Here is a 13996-nt window from a genome sequence, read left to right on the forward strand (position 1 = left end):
GTAGGAGGAGAGTTTATGGACAAAATACAACTTGAATTAGGACTTGATGGTGGCTAGGACTGAGAAAACAATGGGAAAGAGGGGACACAACCACAGTAGTGGGAATACCATAAGGAAATAAGTCCCAGAACATTGGGGGAGGCGGAGAGTGGTGGGAAACAAGACTGAAGGAGAGTTTCAACTTGAACACGATAGACACGGGGTTGAGGTCTCTTAGGGGTTTTTCAGCAAGGGAATAATATGTTAAAAGCATTCTTTATTCAACAACTAGCACCACTTTCGGCAAGAGATTTTGCCTGGTGCTGTGAGGAAAAGACGAATGAGTCCAACTCTTTGCTCTAGAAAGGTTTAGCATTCATCAGAATCTGACTAGGAAGTCTTGTGTTAGAATGATGTATTTGAATGGCTATATGTGTTTTTCTTTTAATTTTTATTTTATACTGGGGTATAGTTGATTTACGATGTTATGTTAGTTTTAGGTGTACAGCAAAGTGATTCAGTTATACATATACATATATCTATTCTTTTTCAGATTCTTTTCCCATATAGGTTATTACAGAATATTGAGTAGAGTTCCCTGTGCTACACAGTAGGTCCTTGTTGGTTATCTATTTTATATATAGTAGTGTGTATTTGTTAATCCCAAACTCTTAAATATATGTTTTAAAATGTCCATTTCAGCAATGTTTGGAGGAAAGTTTATTAGTAAGTTAAATGTAAACCCTCTTAAAGCCTTCATTAAAAATTCTTCTCTCTTGGTTCAAATCCACTTAAGACTAGATTGTACAACTGATTGGCACAAAAATTATCTGTGGTTCAGAAAAAAGTCTCCAAAGACTGGCATTTAATTTTGTCCAGTATCAGAGTTCATGATATGGATTCTGAGGGCAGATATAATTTCTGGACTTAGATCCTCTTAGCCTAATAGCTCTTTTTTCTTTTTTAAAGGAGTTCAAGATGCTCATTCCGATTCTGGCTATGACCTGCCAGGATCTCTTACCCAAAGCAGATACTAACATCTGTTGTTTTCACATGGGATGCCTCAGATTTTTACAAGCCATATTAATTGTTAAGATTGGACAAGTAACTCACCACGTTTATCTTTTTGCTAGATTCCAAAGTTATGTGGCTGATATTAAAATGTCAGTTCCTTGACCTTTGGATCCACAGAGGAGCCTCGGAGGATATTCCCAGCATTTGAAAGCAAGCTGTGAAAACTTGGTACTGGAAAGAAACGTTACTTGCAGTTTAATAGTCTTTGGGGTTAGTGTGGTACTGTTTTAAAAAGTACTTTGTGTTCTTGGAGATTTAGTTGAACAAATTTAGAGCACAGTGTAAGTTAATGTAATTATTCCTTAGAATTACTGAATTTTTAGTGATAAGAGGTTTGAAAACAAGTTATTTTCCTTGTGATTATATATTATTGGACTCCTTAGGTATATATACTTGGGAAAGTGCCCTTAGAAATGCTCTTTGATCTGCTGCAGAGAACGCTGTTTTCTCAAGAATGCCTAGGACTCTGGAGAGTATTATTCTAGGGACATCTTGATGAATAGGAAAACATTTTTACATCCCTCAAACTTGAACTAATTAAAATGAACACAGTTGTGGCTGGGTAAAAGGCAAATGAAATTTTAAATAGTGATTAACAAAATCTATATTCCAGGGTAAAAAATGAATATGGTCAAGGAAATGAGGCTTATCAGGTCTTTCCACTTGCCTCACAAATCTTCTATGAATTAATAATCACTGACATTTTTATGAAACAATGTCATTCTCAGCACAAGTCTCTGCTTTCTGTATTATGACCACCTTTATAAAGGCTTACCTCAAAGTGAGAGGAATTAAAAAGAAGTCTTCACAGAACTCTTCAAACAATTACCAGAGGAGCAGCAGAGGGAAATAAGGGCTCAACTTATTCTGCCCTGAAAAATTCTGTCAATTGACATAAAAGTAATATGAGTACATTGAGAAGAGAATATAAATGCCATATAATTACAGAGAACCCAAACTAGATGAATTATCAGGGAAGACTCTGAACTGGAGAAACAGGCTCTGTGACAGTCATTACCTTTTAAAAGTCTCTTATTAGATTAAGGTATCACAATTTGAGTTTTCTACATCCACTAAGGCCCAGTAAAAACCCATGAAAATAGAACAATGTAAAACTTATTTGTCCATTAGTATAAAAGCAATTTGAAGCAAAAGTACATCTCTGCTACATTTCATTTTCTAAGAAAGAATGATAAATTTACATTTGAAGTTTGAAACTCTTAGCAATCAAGAGGAACTTTTCTATGGTTAAAGATTCTTTATTAATCACAGTGAATTACACCTTCAACATTATCTTCAGTCTCTTCCTAAATTAGTTTAACCTATTTAGAGAGTCTTTTAGGATGTCAGTGATAAAGCAAATTCTTGAGACTAAAAACATAGGGTCTTCCTCCAATGACTTCACTTCTCCATATATACATAAGAGACGTTCCATCTGGTACCCTTGGTTCCAAAAAGAGAAACTTGAACATCAAAGCAAGTAAAGCAATTGCCTGCTGATATATTATGAGTGGTAGCAATTATACAAGTAGTAATAGTAAAATGAGTGAATGATAAAAACTGAAGCGTCTCCCAACACCTCTGATAGTGCTTATGAAAATAATCATAATGTACAGTGCTTTGGGGCAAATTTATAGTTTTTTCTAAACTAGCACCTATCAATTTTTTTTATACTCAGAACACTCTTTGAGGTATGAAAGTCACATGCCATTCCATGAGTTCAACAGATTAATACATTTAGGCCAAGAGAAATAAAATGACTGGTTAAGATCATGGATTTAACAGCAATCAGGATGACAATCCTGGTGTTCCTGGCTCTGAGTCAGAATTCTTTCTATAATAACAGACAGGTGTTATGTCTATCATCTACCATCACAGCTATACCCACATCTTTATCTCCAAAGAGGAAGTGCTGGTGGCACTATGGCAGCATGTACCTCGATACGCATGTATAAATAAAAACCTACGTGCCCAGATCCCTTCTTTGAAGAAGCTTGGCGAGCATTGACTGTTTTCTCTTGTTTCTTTTCCCTGAGAACTGTGCCATGGGTCTACATTTAATAGAGCTACACTCTCACGTGGAATGGATACAAATATTGGCAAACCATATATCTGATAAGGGATTAATAGCTAAAATATATAAGAAACTCAAACATGTCAATGGCAAACATCAACAATAAACGAACAACAAGAAACACCTCATTAAAAAATGGGCTAAGGATCTGAATAGACAATTCTCAAAAGAAGACATAAAAATGGCCAACAGGTATATGAAGATATGCTCAACAACACTCACTAATCATCAGGGGATGCAAATCAAAACCACAATGAGGTATCATCTCATACCTATTAGAATGGCTATTATCAAAAAGACAAAAGATAACAAGCATCGGTAAGGATGTGGAGAAAAGAAAATCTTTGTACATTGTTGGTGAGAACGCAAATTAGTACAGCCTTATTGAAAACAATATGGTGGTTCCTCAAGAAATTAAAAAGAGAACTACCATATAATCTCACAATCCCATTTCTGAGTATATATCCAAAGGAAATGAAATCAGGATCTTGAAGAGATATCTGCACTCCCATGTTCATTTCATCATTATTCAAGATATGGAAACAACCTAAGTATCCATCAACAGATGAATGGATTTAAAAAGTGATATATATATGATATTCCATGTACATATGGAATGAAATATTATTCAACCTTAAAAAAGAAGGAAATCCTGGCATATGTGACAATATGGATGAATCTTGAAGACATTATGATAAGTGAAATAAGCCAGACACAGAAAGACAAATACCCCATGATCTCACTTATGAGTGAGATCTAAAAAAATCAAGCTCATAAAAGCAGAGAGTAGAATGGTGGTTGCCAAGGGCTGTGGGTCGGAAAATGAGGAGATGTTGGTAAAAGAGTACAAAGGTTATTACGCAGGATGAATAAGTTCTGAAGATCTAATGTACAACTTGGTGACTACAGCCAATAATACCATATTGTACACTTGAAAGTTGCTAAGAGAGTTGAGCTTAAGTGTTTTTACCACACACACAAAAATTGTAACTATGTGAGGTGATAGATACATTAATTAGCTTGGTTGTTGTTATCATTTCATAATGTTCATGTATATCAAAACATCATTTTGTACACCTTTTGTATACAATTTTTATTTGTCAAGTATACTCAATAAAGCTGGGGGCGGAGGGGAAAGAACAACTGCCTGCCTTCTGTTTCATTCTTTTGAGCATTTAGCACAGTTTGTGCAAAAAATCTGCTGGAATCACCAAAGGTTCCACAGCAAATCAGAAAATCCTACGGATGATGTTAACAAGTTGGTATTTCGAACATCTGAAACCATGATTACTGCCTCCTAAGGATAATACAGGACTGATGCCCATAAAGATGAAGCTGATACAGGATAGACAAAAGTGGACAAAATATGTTAATATAAATATGTTTCATGAAAAAGGCATCTGTCAAAACAAGGGGACTGAGAAGTTTGCTTTCCGCTGAGTTTCTAACACCTTTATATTACAGAGTTAAACATGTATGCAAAGTGTTAGTGTTTAAGGTGGATCTCAGGTTATTGTGGCAAGATGCCCTGTTTTATTTGCTTGCAGATATATTAGGCATACAAACAAGAAAGATGTTATTTTGCGGCAAATAGGAAAATTTTAAGAACACTACAGATCATGTAAATTATGGTCAATTACCTGTTAATTATTTTTTCCAACACTCACAGTGCTAACGGCTGTACATTATATATGAACTGGGCACTCAATAAAGATGTGTGGGGTGGATGAGAAAGTGAATAAGCTCAGGGACTGTCCGGAAGAGTGATGTACTTAAAACAAACAGATCAAAATGGGGGAACCAAAGGGAATAAATAGGGAATGATAGATAGGATATGAAAAGGAGCACTGCAGCAGGGGGAAGGACAGATATTCCCCATAAAGAAAAACCATTCACCTCGCAGCTGGTGTTGGAGGGGATTTTCCACCAGGGGAGCTTTTAAAATAATGGCATGGCCAAGGATTCCCCATGCCTAATTCAATGCCTGACATATGCTAAATGCTTAATTGACTCCAAATCTCTAACAGTTAAAGCATAAGATGCTTAATAAATATTTGTTCAATAAGTGAATTGCTCTTTAGTAGGTTGCATCACTGCCACATTGGTCCTAACTGCATTTTCAGAATTATACCATTTCCAGGAAGAAGGCAGCCTATGCCTGACCCTTCAGCCATGCCGTGGTGAAACCTCTGAGAAGTTCTGGCATGGTGGGCTGGCCTTCACAATGTAGGATCTCTTCAATCACCATTGCCTCAGAAATTCGTTCAAAAGTAGCATTTGCTCCAAGCGACCTTCCCTCATCTAATCATTAAATGATCATAGTTGACCACTATTGAAAAATCACTCCATGTCAGCCTCTGGTCTACATATCCTGCACATTGAACATCAGGCTCCACCCTAGCCCTTGCAACCAGGATCCACAGGTTTCCCAGACTCCCAGGTGATTCATATGTACACTGAAGTTTGAGGAGCACTGAATTAGTTCGTTTAATTCTTCCAACAGCCCTGTGAAGTGGAAAGGTTGTTACCTTTACTTTAAAGAGGAGGAAACATCATGTACCAAAATGTTCATTGCAGCTCTATTTACAATAGCCTGGAGATGGAAACAACCTAAGTGCCCATCATTGGATGAATGGATAAAGAAGATGTGGCACATATATACAATGGAATATTATTCAGCCATAAAATGAAACGAAATTGAGCTATTTGTAATGAGGTGGATAGACCTAGAGTCTGTCATACAGAGTGAAGTCAGAAAGAGAGAGACAAATACCGTATGCTAACACATATATATGGAATTTAAGAAAAAAAAATGTCATGAAGAACCTAGGAGTAAGACAGGAATAAAGACACAGACCTACTGGAGAACAGACTTGAGGATATGGGGAAGGGGAAGGGTGAGCTGTGACAGGGTGAGAGAGAGTCATGGACATATACACACTAACAAACGTAAGGTAGGTAGCTAGTGGGAAGCAGCCGCATGGCACAGGGATATCAGCTGGGTGCTTTGCGACCGCCTGGAGGGGTGGGATAGGGAGGGTGGGAGGGAGGGAGACGCAAGAGGGAAGACATATGGGGACATATGTATATGTATAACTGATTCACTTTGTTATAAAGCAGAAACTAACATACCATTGTAAAGCAATTATACCCCAATAAAGATGTTAAAAAGAAAAAAAAGAGGAGGAAACAGAGGCATTGAGAAGTTGAGTTACATACACGGGGAGATATAGCTTGAAAGGGTCAGAGCCAAGATTCAGACCCAGCAAGGCTGGCATGGTACTGAAAATCTAAACAATACTATTTTTTTGTGTGTGTGTGATAGCGCTGCCAACAGCAGGGATCCCAAATCTCTAACAGACAAAGTACAATAAAGTGAACCATTAAACCTTTGAACACTGGAACATTAAAGGAAACCTAACGGTTTCCATCAAGTAGCAGAAAGGACATAGGCTTTGGAACCAGACAAATCTGGATTTTGTGCCTTATTCCTTGCCTGACCTTGTACTAGTCATTTATTTTATTAGTTTCCTTATCTGTCAAATTGGGTTTTAATCTGCCAGATCGTTGTAAGAATTGAAGATAATATTCTCAATTTATCTTGAAAGGTATCTGAAACCAAGAATGCCCAGTAAGTGGTCATTCTAATGAGAGGGAACTGCAATTTTATGTTTGGTATAAGTAGCCTGAAACAGTTATTTGAACTAGAATACTTATAACACCTTGAGCAAATATCCAAACAAAACCTACACTTATTTTCCCCTTTAACTAAAAGAAAAACTATTTTTAAAATTTTCAGCAGCTTTGATAAAGATGTTAACAGTCATTTTGAAGGACAGGTTGGGTACAATAACAAGCGAGTCATTTGTCAGGAGTAGGTCAAGTACAACAAAGGACTGAAGGTTTCTATTGAATTCCCAGAGGAACTACTGAACTCTGATCAAGAACTACAAGAACTCGGGTCACAAGATGGACCCGATCCTCAGGTCTTACCTTCTCTTCCTCTTACCTTCTTTTCCTAGTAACTGTTGAACAAGGATGACTTACAGTTATAATATTGTAGCCAGATCCAGAATCATTCTGGGACATCACCAATATTGATTCAATACCTGAATGACAAATAGGAAAGAACATATGCAACTTCACTGGAATTTTAGAGAGGTAGAAGGCAGAGCAAACTTGTCCTTCTTTCCATTTTGGTCTCTGATTTCATCAGAAAAGATGTTAAATGTAGCCACTGAACTTTGAATTTTCAAATTTTGGTTATAAACTATTTCTTTATTTGTTTATGGTGATTATAATTGAAACGGTAATGTAGGGTCCTAGCTCAGAGCATAGAGTCACCTCTTCTCTGTCGTTTGTGGAGATTCATTGTCAGGCTGGCTATTGGGGAAGGACAGAAAAACAAGCTCCTAGCGCCTAAGGGAAGGAATTCTTAGCCCTTAATTCACTTTTCAAAGCCCAGGCAGAATGTTAAGGTAATTGGCCCAATCTAAAGCATATAATCTATTTTTCTTTATCTCCCAACTGTTTCCCAGTACCATTAGGTTCATATGTCAAGGTTTTCTGAGAAATAAAGCAATTATATTAATGCTGTCAATCACTGCTGCCAGGCCGATCAATAAAGACAATGTTCATCTTACTAATTAATTGCTAGCAATCACCTAACTAACTTGAAGAAACTATTAGTCGCACAAAACCGAATAAGGAAATGCTCTAAGTGATTTTTATAATGTGCTATTTAAAAAACAAAAGATTTCAATTCCTCTCTAAAATAGAATCTTTCAGCTCTAAAGTGAAAAACAGTAGCCTCTTCTATTTGGTTTTTGATGAGAGTATATGTTTTTATTGCAATTATCATTCAAGGCTGCTGACAGCAAATATAGCTGGAATGTTTGCTACAGATGTGCTATTTGTGTAAAAGTAATCTGAATAATTGTGGTCTGACAGAGCCGGGCAAAGGTAACCCCTTCTCAGGCCCCATTATGGTTGCATGGTCACCAGGGTCATCCTGATTTAGGGGCTTCTGGTTTAACAATAGCCAAAGGGGCTTCTTTGCTTGGGTTTTTTTGGAAACAAAGGAATCATTTAAATAATCCTTTAAAAGGTTGGTTTATTGTATTGAGATTATTAAAACTTTAGTTTTGTTCTATGTGCAGGTTAAAATGTCATGAACATTTTTACCCAGGTTGAGGCACTACTTGGGAAGGCAACCTTGGTTTCTTGACTGAAATTGTTTATGTTGGGAGCTTATTTTTCGGGGACTGTAGGCAATCAGAAATTTACACAGTATCTCTAACATGGCAATTTTTTGTTTTTAATTTTAAAAAATCATATGATGGGCTTCCCTGGTGGTACAGTGGTTAAGAATCCACCTGCCAATGCAGGGGACATGGGTTCGAGTCCTGGTCGGGGAGGATCCCACATGCCACGGAGCAACTAAGCCCGCGTGCCACAACTACTGAAGCCTGCGTGCCTACAGCCCGTGCTCCGCAAAAAGAGAAGCCACCGCAACGGGAAGCCTGTGCACCACAACGAAGAGTAGCCCCCACTCGCCGCAACTAGAGAAAGCCCACACACAGCAACGAAGACCCAACACAGCCAAAAATAAAAATAAAATAAATAAGTTTATTTTTTAAAAAAATCATATGAGGAGTTAAAATGCTGATTCCCGGGTTGGTCTACTAGGAGGTCTAGTTCAGTAGGTCAGGTATCAGGAACAAAAATCTGCATTTGACTGTGGCCCATACTCTGAGAATCGTGACTATGAATTTGAATGGAGAGCCCAGCCCCTTCCAGACATTGAGCTCTCTGAACCTCATCAAATCTTAAACTCCGAGTGCTGAGCTCTTCTGAACACTCGACTCCAGGAGGCTGAGGATGGCAATGGGGGTTGGCAGTTCCTTCAGGAGTCTGGGGAGTTGAGAAGGGAGGGGAGTGGTGGTAGTAGCAATAACCACTTAAACATGGAGAATGCTTAAAGTTAGTGTTAAGTTGGTGACTGCTGGAATAGCAGGCCTCTGGCTTTTGTGGATTTAACATAGTTTCAACAGTTTGCAGGTGATTTCATGGGTGCCTCAAATATTCATTTGTAACATTGCAAAGACAGGAAATTGAATTCATGTTCTGGAAAGCTGGTGTAAACACAAGTCTTTTAGCTAGGAGGTAGGCAAGGCCCTCTAACCAACATCTCCATCTGTTCTCACAAACTAAGGCTTCTAAAGTGATAAGAAAAATTTTGCTTTTCAGTATCTACCATAGGGCGGGTCTGACTTATTTTTATTTTATTTTGTTTTCACTTAATGTTTCTGAAACAAAAGCCAGTTCTTTGTGCAATGATTTACAATGTTGTGTTAATTTCTGCTGTATAGCAGTGATTCGGTCATACATATATATATACATTCTATAAGTATTCTTATACTGTATTTACTATTTCTGTTTTTATATCATGGTAATGGAGGAGCACAAAAGTGACGGAGTGGCTGGTGAATTTTAATCCTCCTGAGAGCGAATCAGAATTAAAACATGATGTTAAATCAGGGAAAAGATGGATTTCTCAAATGACTTTTAAATATGCCCTTTATGATGACAGTGATATTATTAACTGTCAGTGATAGAAGAGCAAAGTTTAAATAATTTTATTTTTTTCTCCACAAATTAAAACAAAAGTACCCCACTGGTTCTTTACTCAAATTAAAAATTATGAGACTTTAAGTAGGCATTAGGGAGTAGACAGAAAAGAGTAACGCTGGCAAGGAAATTGTATTTATATGCCAATGATGAATGATACCTCCTGCCTTTTTCATTCTTATACCATGGGCAATGTTGTGGCCTAGTCTCGTATTACCTGAGGATTCATTTAATAAATATATTTGATTGCCTACTATGTGCAAGGAATTGAACTATCAAATTGAGACATTTATCTTTCCTCAGGGGCTTTACAATAGGAGAAGAAGGCATGGATATAATTTATCATCATCTAGGGCAGAAGGCAGAGGTGGTATTAAAAATGCAAAACAACCGGTAGGACATAGCCAAGAGTCAATCAGAATGAACACTGTCCCAATCATATAGATGCCCGCAGTCAACAAGGGTTCCACCTGCAGAGGTGCATGCCAGGTGAATGTGTGTGCTAACAGAAGGTGACAGAGTTCTCAGGAGAGGGACAGACTGTGAATTCAGAAAATTCCCTTCTGGTTGAGGGTGTCAGGGAGAAATATGGGGAGCTTTGAAGAATGGGTAGTATTTGATTAAAAATTAGATGTAGGAAACTGCTTGAGAAAAAAAAAGGCACGAATTCAGAAGAGTTCAGGGAATGCACCAAGGCCAATTAAATGTTTCAGCTTCAGTTTTCTGAATGGGTGGGACACTGCAGATACGCTACGGGGTAGAGAGCTTGGTCAGGAGCTAGGAGAAATCCTAGGAGCCTGAAGACCAAGCCAGCCCCCGGAGGAAGGTGAAGGACTTGTTTGGACTAGTGGAAGGGTGCAGAGCATGCCAGGCTTCACCTGGTCTTGTTCCTGCAGGCTTTTGGGTAACAGAAGAAAGAGAAAACCTGGAAGGAAGATTAAACTGTACAGTTTCTGACCCTCTAGGCAAGAACGGACAAACAAAATCACTGTATTGAAAAGAAAAAGAAATCAGAAACGACACTGCTAAGTTTCCTACGTGAGGCAGGCTCAGAGCTCAAATCAGAGATCTGACAGTTACGGCAAAAACGAAAATCACATTTGCTACATACTCAGGTTTGCGACGTGAAATTCATACCTATGATGCATTTAAAGCCTTTAGCTCTTACTAAAAGGTGGCGATTATCAGTAGCTGGCAAACCTGTAAGATCTTCAAGACGTCTAAATTAAATCTTCCGTTTGCCAGTTAAACTCTTTTTTTCTTTATCTGTTTCCGCTGGAGATAGAAAACAGATCCTGTTCCATCCTCTGTGTCTTTAATGATTTTCGTTGTTCAGGGCAATTCCTTTCTTCCTCCTCCAGCTGCCTATTTGTCAAAACGTAATCCTTTCAGTTTCTCTACACTGGATGATCTTCAAACTTAACTACAGAAGTAAAAGCTGAAAGTATGCCAAGGCGATGTTGAAAAAAATGAGGGTGGCATTTCAGAGATGTACTGTATTCACACAAGTATAGTGATTCCAGCCCCATTTACTAAAACAGAAAAACAAGTTTCAGGAGGCCATAGATGACTCTCATTTGGCATTTAGACCTCAGAGTCAGTCTGACCCTTTTTATATTTATGAAGTTTCCATATGATTTTTTATTGCCTTCTAGTCTGACTTGGTACTTACTTGAAACACCAACCTAAATGTTCACTTTCAGTTTGAATGGGTCATTGTGCATTCCAAGCCTCTGAGTCCTTGGTAAATTCATAGGTGTTTCTTCTTTGGCAGCAGAAGTCTTGCAATTTGGGAAAGTTGTGTGAAAATCACAATTCAAATATTCCCATGATGCGCAATGATTTTATTTTTAGTGTCTTCCGACATTATGAAAGAATCTAACCACTCTCACGGGATTTCTGGCTGGTAATTTCCAAGTAAGAGTGAGGAGGGATGTTCTTCCTTTCATTTGGGGACAGAAAATATTTGTCTGATCTGTTGGCATCTTGACGTCAGAGCACTTCCTGAAACTTCTAAGAAATAGGGCAGTGCATGTGCACTCTGTCTCATAGATGGTAGGCATATGTAGCTGATGGAGCAAACCACAGGAATAAGTTACCTTTCACTTTAATATATAATCTGAGGAACCCCAGAAATACACAAATCTGGCCTTGGAAGCACTCAATGCAAGGGAAGGCATCTACAGGATTGACTTTATCCCTTGGTGAGCACCTTCCAACTGCAGTTGTGAGCCTCACAGTACTATCTCTTGAAATCAAGCTAGATGACTGCTGCTATTTATCATCTAAGCAAGAAAAGTCAACATTCTGTTTGTGTTTTGTATCTGTCATACTTCGTGGCTCATTTTTCTATGTTGAGGATTAATGCATTGGTTCCTGCAAATGAAAATATACTCTGATTCCTCCTAGACAGAAATTCTGCAGGTGGTGACATGGCTGAATGTAATAGTACCTGTTGTTGGGGATACTTTGTTTAAAAACCCCAGGGGAGAAATAAAAAAACAGAAGGTGTCCAGCATTTAATAGGTTATGTTCATTGCCTTCATAGCCTTTCTTTCTTTCCTTAAATTCCCCTCTTAATTTCCAGAGCAAGCTGTTTATTTAAAAAAAAACAAAAAAACAAAAAAAAAACACCGCTACTCACCACTGGTGCTTGAGCAGGGCCCTGGTTACTGAGCAGTGAACTGGTGTGTGAGTCCATCCTGAGGCTTGGTGTATAAACTAGAATAAATCTCTTTTGAAAAAGGTACTTCACTATGCTTTACAAAAACATAGATTTTGTTGCATTTTCAACTTTCTTTAATTCATTAAGGGTGTAAAATTCACTTTTAATTTGGTCGTTTCTATTTCATCCAATCCTCCATATCCATGTAGCATATGCACCTTGACTATTCCTGGATAATTTTCAAAATATGGCTGAATGTATACCTAAAATTTCTATTCTTAAAGACTGCCTGGAGGAATGCAAACATATATTTTAACAAATGAATGCTTATGAATTATTTAAATGACCAGTTTCAGCAATATTTAACTTATTTATTCAATACAGTTTTATAGTTTTAAAAAATGTGTTATTTTGTTTTATAAACTCAGCAATCACTCAAGGGAATTTGGAAAAGAAAGAATGAGGAAATTATTTTGCATGTTTTCTCACATTCAGAGATAAACACTGTTAATATTTAAGTTTTTTTCAATGTTGGTGTATATTTATAAACTTTTTCACATGCCAATATATTCGGAGCTTTTCTCCCATGTTATTAAATATTTCTAAATAAATTTTTTACGATTTAATAGCATTTCATCAAACAAAAGCGCCTAATTCTAACGTTTTTGTTCTTGCTCTTTAGCTAGCTTTCGTTTTTTGCTATTATAATCACATTATAAATATTTTTATGCACATATATTTTTGTTCATATTTAATTATTTCTTTAGAAATTAGAAATAGAAAGTTCCTGAGGGTTAAATTCTTGAATTAAAAAATATTAATGGGCAGAAGACCTAAATAGACATTTCTCCAAAGAAAATAAACAGACTGCCAACCAACACATGAAAGAATGCTCAACATCATTAATCATTAGAGAAATGCAAGTCAAAACTACAATGAGATATCATCTCACACCAGTCAGAATGGCCATCATCAAAAAATCTAGAAACAATCAAACTACCCTTCATAATTTTCCCTGCCAATTTAGTTTCTTCGAAAGTGACTCAAAGTACTTTTTTTTTTTTAAAGCAGAATATTTTTCCAGTGAAGGAAGGTGTTAACTTAAAGAAAAGGTGTTAATAATTTCAGGGCCTGTACTAGCTGCTGGTGAAATAGAGAACCCTGTAAGGTATTTTTCTAATTGCTGGCCCCTTAAATAATTTCTCCTGTTGTGGGTTGAATGGTTGTTCCCTGAAACAACCACCAAAGGTTTTGCTTTGTTCTGTTTTGTTGTTGTTATTTGTTTGTTTTATATTTCAGGGGAAGAATAATTCCTAGTACTTTTGGAAGACTTCTCTTATTATCAGTGTCTCAGGCCAATTAAATGTCATGGAACCTCTGATAGCCATGATTTCTGAAAGAAATGGAGTGGCACCTATGTGTTCAAGAATTTCTCTTCTAAGGCTCTCCTTTTTATCAGGTTCTGTTTAATTGTCCCCGGGTACTCCCAAAGGCCTCCAAAACTATGGGAAGATCAAAACAAAAGCCCTAGTGACAGATTACAAGGGACTCTGCCTTATGCTTTCATCTATTGT

This window comes from Neophocaena asiaeorientalis, unplaced genomic scaffold, assembly GCF_003031525.2.
Source record: "Neophocaena asiaeorientalis asiaeorientalis breed wild unplaced genomic scaffold, Neophocaena_asiaeorientalis_V1.1 scaffold70, whole genome shotgun sequence".
Classification (NCBI taxonomy): domain Eukaryota; kingdom Metazoa; phylum Chordata; class Mammalia; order Artiodactyla; family Phocoenidae; genus Neophocaena; species Neophocaena asiaeorientalis.